Genomic DNA, 11,540 nt, shown 5'->3' with positions numbered 1-11,540 from the left:
ATCCTCCTGAAGATGAGGTTCCTGCAAGTCGGTGGAAGAGGAGGTCCAGCTGCTGGGTCCAGGAGCTGATGAAGATCCCAGAAGTCACATACGAGCTGTCCCTTGATGGGTGCAGATTGCAGGTGGGTCAGTGACCAGCAAGGTCACCAACAAGCACTGGCAAGTGCAAATAGGAGCAGAAGAAAAGTTTGCAAAGTTGCAAGGACCAGCAAGTTCCAGGAGACTCTACTCAGGAGTGGGAGTGAGAGCTGGCCCTCAGCACACAGAAAAGCCAACAGCAGTTGAGGGAGCCCCCACGAGTGACCCACAGGCGCTGGACACAGGGAGTCACAAGGAGGCTTTACCAGCCTAGCAAAACAGAAGTCCATTGTCACAGGAGTAGCAGGACAGAGGCTAATCTTCGGATTACAGAGTGCTGAGAGTCAGGGCTTCTTGAACCTGAAGATCTCCCGGAGGAAGTGTCAATAAGCCTTGACAAGTGTAACAGGGGCGGTACACAGAGGTGCCAATCCAGTGGCAGGAGCAGTCTCCCAACTTGGATAGGAGACAAGCAGGTTGCGGAGGAAGCCAGACTCACCACCTATATAGCAGGATCTTCGGATGTTCAGGGACAGCAGACCCCACCAACCGGTCGACGATACCTTGAGGTGCCTGCGGTTGCAGGAGAGTGACTCCTTCACTCCAAGGGAGATTCCTTCGTGCTTCCTGGTGCAAACAGAGTACGTGTGACCATGGAGGATGCACAGCTTTGGATGTTGCAGAATTGTTGTAGGATCCGGAGAAACAATGTTGCAGCGTGAGCCTTACCACCAGAAGCAGACTAGTTCAGGTTGAGGCAAAGACCAGTAGCAGTTCCAGAGGCCAGGTTGAGAAGATGTCTTGCAAAGAGTTCCCTGTAGAGCCTTGCTTGACAAATCTGAGGCCTCACCCACAAGGGAGCCCTTAAATAACTCTAAAAGGAGTTTAGTCACTTTCTGCAGTGATCCACCTATCACAGGGGTCAGGGCTGTCTCCTACCGGGCTTTACCATCCAGATGCTCCCAGGGGCCGCTGCACATCTTATTTCCAAGATGGCAGAATCAAGAGGCCACCTGGCAGAAATCTGGCCACCTCCCTATGGGGAGGAGCTGGACAGGGAAGTATTCACTCCCCTGTCCTTTTTGTAGTTTCACACCAAAGTGGGAACCAGGGGTTCCTGATCTGGTGCTAACTTGATTATACAAGGAGGGCACCAAATGTGCCCTTCAAAGCAGTCTGGTGGTGCTCAGAAGCCACCCAACCCCAGCTCTTAGACACCTAACACACAGCGAGAGGTGGTCACACCTCTCCCTTGCAGGAAATAGTTTGTTCTGCTCCTTCGGCCTGAGTGTGGCTCATCAGCAGGAGGGCAGACAGTGTCTGGGGATCAGCAGCAGCACAGGCTGGCAGCTAGACCACGCAAGGCTGCACAGGTGGAATTGGGGAATCCCCTAGGGAACCCCCAGAGTACATAGTATCATGCAACTAACACTGGAATTGGTGTAGTTGCACGATTCCAACAAGTTTGATACTAGGCTCAGAGTAGCCATTATGTAGTTGGGCCACTCATGTTGAGCAGTGTCCACCACATACCTTAAGATGGCTTCCCCACTCTTAGATTCTAGGAATTGGCCTGGAGTCTGGAGGGGTACTCTGTTCATGCTGGGGTATCCTCACACTTAGAGAATACTGCACCCTGCTCTTGGGCTGAAGGACCTACCAGAGGGGTGACTTAAATGTCTAAGTGCAGTGGCTAGGTTTGGCAGTGAGGGTGCATGCGCCCTTTTACGCAGGGTGCAACGGCAGGCCTGCAATCACATTTTGCATGGGCTCCTATGGGTGGCATAATACATGCTGCAGCCCATAGGGGACCCCTGGTGCACCACTGGCCTGGGTACCTAGGTACCATATAGTAGGGTCTTAGAGGGGTGCCCCAGTATGCCAACTGTGGGTGTGAAAAGTAAAAAACGAAATTTAAGGGTGAGAGACCCATCACTGGGGTCCTGGTCAGCAGGATCCCAGTGAGAGCACCATCACTGGGGTCCTGGTTAGCAGGATCCCAGTGAACTAGTCCTAGCACACTGACATTAGGCAAGGGGGTATCAATGCCAGAAAGATGGCACTTTCCTACACTGAGAACACGTTTGATCGTGTAAAGTGCAGTACCTTTCACATGGCATGTCTCATGTGGACCTGTGGGAACATTTCCTATGTAGGGTCCGCCTTTTGTATAATGCTCCCAGCACAGAGATCAATTGTAGTGGCTTCATGTCTGCACCCTTAAAGGTAGGTCATAGCATTTGACAGAATGCCCCTCCTCTCACTGCTTCTTTCTTTTTGCCAGAGAGCAGGGATCTGCCTTTCACAGGACACAGATGCCATATCCACTCACCCTGGGGAGGTGAAAGCTTTGTTGTATGCAGAGGACCTATCCTAGATCTTCAATTGTAGTTGTAATGTCCATCATTTATGACTTTTCCTGATTATCAGGGAAAAAGATCAATTGGACGAGGTGTGAGGCACGGTCTATGTTCAAGGCCACCACCAATGCCAGCATGCAGGTCTTCAATGTGCACTGGGTATAAAAATCGTTCAGTTGCCTGGGGTCTGTATCACTAGATGGCTCTCCTGTATGGCTAAGGAAAATCTCCTCCTCTTGATAGCCAGGACAAAACAGAATTTTTCTGCAGTGGATGCACTTAAAAAGTGCAGACAATCAAAATGTCCATGTCCCCCCAGTGCATTTATATTTTTTTGAATGCTGAACCTTCAAGTCCCTCTGCTACTTTTGACTGGCTTTGAAAGGACATTTGAAGTGGGCGTGACCTAGGCTCAAGCATCTCAACTTTGGGCAGATACAGTGGCAGATGTCCTCTATAACAGCCTTCATGCGGTCACATTTGGCCTCATATGCGAGTACGGCAAGAGGTCCACTGTGGGGGGTGCCTAGAAAGTAATCTCTTGAGTTGCCCAAATCTGCTCTTCCTCTTAAACCTTTGCACTGCTAATCAGTTCATGGCCAGGAACAAGATTCTACATGCCTCAGCAGCAGCCTGAAAAGAGGCTCATAAACCTATGGGTATGCAATTGCTGGTGCATCACAAGGTACTACTGTGGCATACCACAGCCCTGTGCATTAGCAGGAAGCAGTTTTATTGGGTGTCTTGGTATGGAAAGGACTGAAATGGGTGGAACAATTATACAGCAATGGGAGTTTTAAACAATTCTTAACTTTGCAACTTAAAATTATGGTATTGCCAACTAGTTCACTGTCTTAGTGCTGTTCTCGGGGGCATCTCACCCATAGATTCCTCGCTCCATTTTTTTTTTTTTTTTTAAGTTCTTAATTTTCTCCAGTCCCTAGGCCAATTCTGTGGTGTGGTTTCAACCTTATATGGAGTGCTTACTAAGGGACTTCACCCAGAACCTTCTGTCAACACAAAACTCAGGTGGCATACGCTTCTTAACAAAGATTACTCTGAAGATTGAGCAACACTAATTGACCACGGTAGAGTACTTAAGAAGTCCAAGCTGAAACTCTTATACTTTGTTATACTGAATGACTGGTACTGGTATCCCTGGAAACTGAAGCGGGCTAAACTATTGCCATGTGGTCACTGCTGGAAATGTAGTGCTCCTAATTGTACTCTATGCCACTTTCTCTGGTCCTGTCCGGCCCTAGCCAATTACTGGGCAGCTACCTGGGCAGGCTTAGACCGTTAACGATCCCTTCTGATATCCCCTTGACATCTCCAGCTAGTCATTCTCAATTATACATCTGAGTTGACAGCCCACTCACATCGCTGGTTGGCATCCTAGTTTGTGTATACAAAGTGTGTACACTCTGCCACTAGCGACATCTCTTCAGCCCGACCTGCAATGAATGGCTGATTGAGCTTCACAGAGTGGCGGTCATGAACGGACTATCAACTTGATGATAAGCTCTATGTTTTTTATGGCATCTGGGGGATCCTTGTGGGCACTTGACAAAGTTACTATGTAATGTCTTCCTTGCATAACGTCCCACCTTCCCCATCCAGTGTGATGATCGCTCTCTTTACTTGGTTTAGCTGACTCATTTATGAGTGGTCCAATGGATCTTGCAGATAACTAGCTGCACGTTTCTGACCTAACCTCTCAAAGACGGAGCATGGTTCCCTAATTACCTAACCTGCGCCACTCTAATTAATTGTCGATCCTTCTCCTTTCCAATTTCTCCTCCTCTTTTTAATGCCCCACTGCTATTACCCCCGGTTTTCACCCTCATTTAGTCGGTTTGAAGGCTTTGATAGAATTTCCTTATGTATGCATTGTTAATGCATTCCTTCCTCCACACATGAAGCATGGCCGGTTCGCTTGATTTGTGATCAAAATAGCGCTCATACAGTGTACAGGTGGGTGTTTTCTGAATCTGTATCCCCCCCCCCAATCACCCACCCCTGAAACCCTTAATAAATGTTGCAAAAAATGTAGTACTACATGCTACTCAAACAGGTTGCAAGTTAGTGCATCTAAGTGTTAGTCACACAATGCTGTGCCTCTGCCCGTGTTCTTCCCTTTTCCAGCGGTGATCTAAGTTCTATCCCCAGGACTATGTGAACATCAACTAGGAGATTCAATGTAGCAGGGTAATTAAAGCTCAGGTGAAACCTTTCTTATACACATAAGAAATGAGGAAAACAAATATTTTGCCAAGATATCCTTCCTTTTATTACAAAACAAGAAATATCTAGCGAACCTTGCAGGGATCAAGGATCTCAACCTCTAAAAAGGAGCTGTTGAGATTATACATGGGGAAAAAAAAAAAAAAAAAAGGGTTAACCCTGTATACAGGAATGACCCAATTCAATTTTATTAAGGCTTTTCTCACAAAATTATAAAGACTGTGGGCTATAACAGGAAATCAGTCTTCCCACGATTATATTCTTGTTGATATGTTTCAGCCAGTCTATTAAGCCAAGTCACGTCAGTAGCTTTTGCCGGGATATTGGTTTCCCTACATGTCCCAATGTATACATTCACCACATAGGCACACATATATGTGCCTATGTACTAATTAGGGGAACGAGCATACATTGTCATACACTATAACCAAGCATTTGCAACACACTGCACATTGCCACCACCACTCTACATGCTATTTCCATGTCTCAGACTTTACAACACTGTCAATCAAGGCCTGCTTATTAAGACTCTCCAGGTCCAAGACCTTACTCATGTCCAGCAACAGGCGTAGGCCTCTACAAACACACTAAATTAGCGCAGCTACTAGATCCAAAATCAAAAATTAGGATACACGCAGTCGGGCAATCACAGCATGGAACATTTCCGTCCCAAAAACATTAAATATTTTGTATCTCAATGGTGCCTCACTTTTTCACTGTTAATTTATGTTACACAGAGACTTAACTAAACAGTTTACCTGTATGAGTATTTCTGCAGCTTGAAGACTTTGATTCACATGCTGTGCATTATTCTGCCATCTAGTGCTAGGGTCGGAATTTTCTGTGTCTACATTTTTTTTTTTTTTTTTTTTTACTTCAGTGGGCGTCAGACCACTTGGCGCCATGTCCGCCCTATACAGACATCAGAAGTACAGCCATGAAGTCTCTCAATATGGTTGCAATCTTCAGATTTATTTTTCCTCCGGATCTTTGGCTGTGGTTTCTCCAATTTTATACTATCATTCTCCCTCTTCTGTTGCAAATATTTCTTATTTTCTGGCAGAGGTAGGAAAGTCACATGTGTATCCAGAAAGTCTTCAAGCTGCAAAACTCTTCCTACGGATGAGTAACCATTTTGTCTTGCAGCATGAATTTTTCTGAATTCACATGCTGTACATAGATTTTGTACCAGTGTTCCCTTTCCCTTAGGGAGGTTGGTTAGAAAGAGCTTGTATTTATTAACAGATAGAGTGGTTTCTGACACGCCTGTGCTTCCTTGTTAGCTTGTATGTCCACAAAGTAGTACTTGTTTAAGGTATGAACAGAGTACCAAGTGGCTGCCATGCACGTCACTGATGGGTGTATTAGCTATAAGGCAAGGGTTGTTCATTTTATTCCTTGTGGAGCATGCTCTTAGTTCCTCCTGTAATATCATTTTGCATTTCTGAATCACTTAAACCATCCAACTTGAGATAGTTTCCTTACTTTGCCCTGGTTTTCAGAACAAAAGAAATAAGGAACTGATTTTTTTGGTGCTCTGTAAAGAATACAGCATTATACTCTGGACGTCAAGTGTGTGGACGGCACGTTTTGCCTGTGATTTAGATTGCTGGAAAAATTTTGCCACTCAAATGGTCTGCTTAATGTGGAGGGTGGGTAAGAAATTGGGTTTGATTCTCACCACCCCGCAGTCCGTATGGATTTGAAGGTAAGCTTTGTGCACTCTGAAAGCTTGAAGTTCACTCAACCTCCATTTTGCCACTAGGAAGGCAGTGTTTAGAGTTCATAGTAACTTGCACTGCACATAGGTTCAAAGGGTGGTTCCATGAGTTGCTTTAGCACCAGGTTAAGGTTCTACATTTGCGTGGAGACTGTTCTTGGCGGTGTCATTTTCTTTGCCCCTTCTAGGAATATTTTGACAAGAGATGCTTAGAAGAAATTTATTTCAATAGCAAACACCTGAATATGCCAGAATGGCTGCTAAATATACTTCGGGGAGGCACAGGAAAGCCCATTGTCGACTAAAGTTAGATATTTGAGTACTGTGGCATCCTCCTTCCAAGTCTGGGATACTACTTCTGTGGAGCACCAGTGTCTGAATCGGTTCCATTTAGTGGTGTACAACTCCACATTGTCGGTCTTCTCAGCTCATAGTTCTTTGTGGTAGATCCCAGTGTCAAACCCTATGTCCTTAGAAGCCATGCTGCTAAGCGTTTTTCACTCCGAATGAACCACCAGACCATTCTGCATGGAAAGTATGTTCTGCTGTGCTAGCAGCAGCTGGACCCGGCCCTGTGCTAACTCCACTAGTTCAGAGAGACAGCCTTTAGCACTTGTTACCCAGTCTTGAGCTCCAACAGACACCTTTAAGCGTTTTACTGTTTCCTTAAGTTCAGAGTCCCCATGTGAGCGCCCCACCTTGTGTGGGATGCATCCGTCATTATGATAACTGAGGGAGGTGGGTGTTGGAAAAGGTATGCCTATTGTGATGTTCCTATATTTACTGGTGTTATCTTTGTGACAATCACTTGCTCTTTTAAATTCCGTTTCTTGTGATCATTGTCTCTGCAGCTACTCTTGTAGTGGTCTCATGTGTAGCCTGTCATTTGGTATGAGCGATATGCGGAAGGCCATCATGACTATCGGTTCCCCCACAGACTTTGGAGGTATGATGAAACAACGCAATTGTATATCACGTATGCCTTTACAATGTAGTCTCTACAACGACTGCGTCTTTACCATGCATGCATTTACAACAAAATTTGTTGTAAAAGCATGTTTGGTAAAGGAACATGCATGATAAGTTCTCCCCCGCCCCCTACACCTGACACCATACTCCACTGGCCCAAGCCCTTAAAACTGCACCTTTCACCCCCTGCCCTGAGCTCTAACCCCGCCCCCACCCTGCCCTGTCCTAAAACCTACCCCGCCTTGTCCTAAAAAATACCCAACCCCCCTCCCCTCCTTATACCATAAAACCTACCCCACCTCGTTCTAAAAACGACCCTGACCCCCCCGCCTTAAAAGCTACCCTGCCCTATCCTAAAAACAATCCAGACCCGCCGCCCCACCCTAAAACCTACCCTGTACTAAAAACTGCCCGACCCGCCGCCCCACCCTAAACCCTACCCTGTCCTAAAACCTATCCTGCCCAGTCTTAAAAGCATTCCCAGACCTAAACCATAAAACCTACCCTGTCCTGAAAATTACCCCACCCTGTCCTAAAAACTACCCCAACCCCCTGCCCCCACCCTAACACCTACCCCCACCCAATCCTAGAAACTACCCCGACCCCCCCACCTCTGCCCTAAACCCTAACAGCTACCCTACCCCATCCTATAACATACCCCAACCTGTCCTAAAAACTACCCTGACCCCTCCAACCCTACCCTCTCCTAAGACTTACCCCACCCTATCCTAACTACCCCAACCCCCACCCCCTGCCCTAAACCCTAAAACCTACCTTGGCCTGTACTAAAAACTACCCCAGTCTAAACCCTTAAAGGTACCCTGCCCTGTCCTAAAACCTACCCTGACCCTCCCACTCCCCTCTAAACCCTATAAACTACCCCACCCTGTCCTAAAAACTACCCGACTCCCCTCTCTAATCCCTAAAACCTGCCCTGCCCTAAAAACTACCCTGAACCTCGACCCTAAATCCTAAAAGCTACCCAGCCCTGCCCTAAAACCTACCCTGCTGTCCTAGAAACTACCCCAACCCCCGCCCTCAACCATAAAAACCCACCCTCTCCTAAAAGCTACCCCTCCCCGTCTTAAAAACTACCCAAACTCCCACCCTGAAACCTAAAACCTACCCCGCCCAGCCCTAAAAACTACCCCGACCGCCCGCCTTCACCATGAACTCAAAAAGCTACTCTGCCTTGACCTAAAACCTAACCCCCGTCCTAAAAACGATTCCACCCTGCCCTAAACCCTAAAACATACCCTGCCCTGTCCTAAAAACTACCCTGCCTTAAACCCTAAAAGCTACCCTGGCCTGTCCTAAAACCTACACCGTCCTGTCCTAAAAACTATCCCAACCCCCCACCTTGCCATAAACCCTAAAAGATACCCTGTCCTAAAAACTACCCTGACCCCAAACCCTAAAACTTTCCCCACCCTGTCCTAAAAACTATCCAGACCCTCTGACCCTGACCTAAAATCTAACCCCCAGCACCCCAAAACCCAGCCCCACTTACCTCTCTCTTCTCTCTCTCCTTCCTGTTCCACCCGAACTGCTCTCTCTCCTGTTACCATGCATATGTGTGTAAGGGTATGGGTGCTAAACGCATACGTGTCAATGGCAGCGTGGTCAATGAATAGCATTGCATTGACCGCGTTGTTAGTGATGTTTTCCCAGTCTTCACTGTCAACGGTTGCCCCTTCAGGTGAAGGCAAACTTGCTCTGTCAATGGCAGGATTCTCATCTCCACAGGTAATGCCTCCCGTTCTTTGAAGTTCAGATGACTCATAGGAATGCTTTTTCCTTTCCTGGTCTGGGGATGACTTTCCCCAGTTATCTAGGTTGTACAACTTTCGTATTACTGTCCTTGTGCTGTCCCGGTATTGTCTGAACAACTCTGCCTTTACCAGCCAATGGTCTAGGCAACGGTAAACGAGGATCAGTTTCCTCCTTAAATGAGGCACCATTGCAGCTAGACATTTTGAGAACACCCAGGAGCTGATTTTACCCCAAAACGTAACGGTGACTTGGTAATGTACCTGTTGCTCACTGTCACTTGGGTGTATGCATCTTTGAAGTCTATGATGCTATGCAATCCCTCGCAGATGCGGTATAAAATACTGCACAGTTGTCACCTGAAAGTTCTGCATCATGATGAACCGGTTGACGGCCAGAGATATAAAATAGGTCTGAGGGACCTGTCCAGTTTTGTGGCAAATAAGAAGATGGAGTAGACTCCTTGTCCCCTTTCTCCCAATGGAATTATTTCTGTTGCCTTTTTCTGCAGCAAAGCTGTCACTTCTAGTCTGAGGTGCGCAGATCTAATCTGGGACAATATTTAAGTCCGAGGTTAGCGCTACAAGTGGTTCTCTGGAGGCCTTACTAAAATGTTGAACACTCATGTAATGCCATCTGTTTTGTAAAGTAGGCTGCAATTACAGATGACATACGTTGCAGCGAAATGAACAAGTTATTCACGTGTAAATCAATCCCTATTACTGTAAGAAGCTCTTTCCTGGGGTCTTGTATGGATGCTTGAACTGGATCAACATTTAGCGAGCTAGCGGGTCGCTTTAAGAACACTGTCATAACCCTTCGGGACCTGTCAATAACCACACTCTAAGACTTCACGTCCTGGACTGAGGATTTGGAGCAATCTGCCAACGGGAAGAAACAATCTGTCTAACATAAGTGCTGACAAAACATGTTTGAGCAAAGAAGCCCTCCGAGCTGAGTGCAGCTGTTGGGCAGTGGGTGAAAACCCTCCGTAAAAGTATTGCTGAAGAACTGACTAACTAGTGTCAGAAAAGCTGAAAATAATGCATGTTCTCCGTTTATATAAGTACACACAAGTTTGTCTGTATTCATACAACTCTGGTAGAGCGACTTCAAAAACTTTCAGAGCTAGTGCAGTTGCCACGAGTCCAAACAGATGATATGCTCCTGGGCCTTCCTCAGTAACCACTTGCCCTATTTGAATGTGGGTGCCCCACCAGATTGAGAATGTACCTGTTGTTGTGGGCGCCTGCAGCCAAGGGTGTGCAGAAGGTTTGACCAATAAAAAGACTTTACTCCTTCCACCCAATGAAGTTCATGCTGTACTATGATCCACATCAATACTAGACCCTCCCAGGCTGCTGTTGCTTAAAAACATATACTCTAAAGACATTGTCTATTGTATTGTGTATGCACCCTTGTATCAGGGATTACAGTCACACACGACACCATAATTCCTAATAACGTCATCACCTTTCCCATAGTCGGACACTGACGTCAAGTGAAAGGGAATATTTCAGAAGTGTGAACTCAATTTCAGGGTAGTTTATAGCTGCAATTAAATGTAGGGTTAGCCCAAAAATAGAGAAAAAATAAAATCACAATTTGCAGTGGTTTACGGTGTGACAGATAGTGACGGAATCACGCTGTGTCTCGGTTTTGCTTTTGGCATTTTAGATTGTCGTTCCCTTAAACTCTACAGTTTCGAATAAAGACAGACATGAAAACTGGTAACGCAGATGTGCTATCGCAACGTTCTTAATCAGACTTGTATCCAAAGGCAAGACCCTTGAACTGATAACGTACGGCCTTTGGTTTTGCAATGCCATGCAAAGCGCCCGCAGTGGACTTTGAACGCTGTTCTTGAATACTGCTGCTGCCTTTGGTGTTAAAGGTATCGTGGCCTGTTGCAGGGCAACATGTCTGTTAGAACAGCAATGGCGTTTCAATAAACCTACAGACTTTGAAATTTGGTGTCCTTTTTAACATTTTGCAGATATTATCAGTTTTGGTGCAAAGAGAAGCACCCTGTGAAATACACTGAGATGATGCTGTTGAAATTCCCCGTCTGAGATGTAAAAGTCAAAGCCATGCAGGTTTCCCAAGTTGCAGAATTGCACTCATTTCTCTACAATGTCAGCCGAATCCAAAGTATAACATCTTCACACTGGCAAAAGTTCTTCCTTCTTCAATGGGTTCTTGAGCACGTTGATTGTTATGGAACATTGAGCATGTCCTCCTTTTCCTCCTACTGACCCCATATAAACCTGTGAGTTGGCAGTCTACCCATTGATGGTCATGCCCAGCTCTTACTCTCCTTGTCTGGAGCATACCAATCAGCTGCCCCCGGGAGCCAAGATCCACTTTCGAGCTATCATAAGTCACATGTACCTTAATTT

Source organism: Pleurodeles waltl, chromosome 6, assembly GCF_031143425.1.
Source record: "Pleurodeles waltl isolate 20211129_DDA chromosome 6, aPleWal1.hap1.20221129, whole genome shotgun sequence".
NCBI classification, from domain to species: Eukaryota; Metazoa; Chordata; class Amphibia; order Caudata; family Salamandridae; genus Pleurodeles; species Pleurodeles waltl.
The sequence above is the reverse complement of the archived record's forward strand: the minus strand, read 5'-3'. Positions refer to the sequence as shown.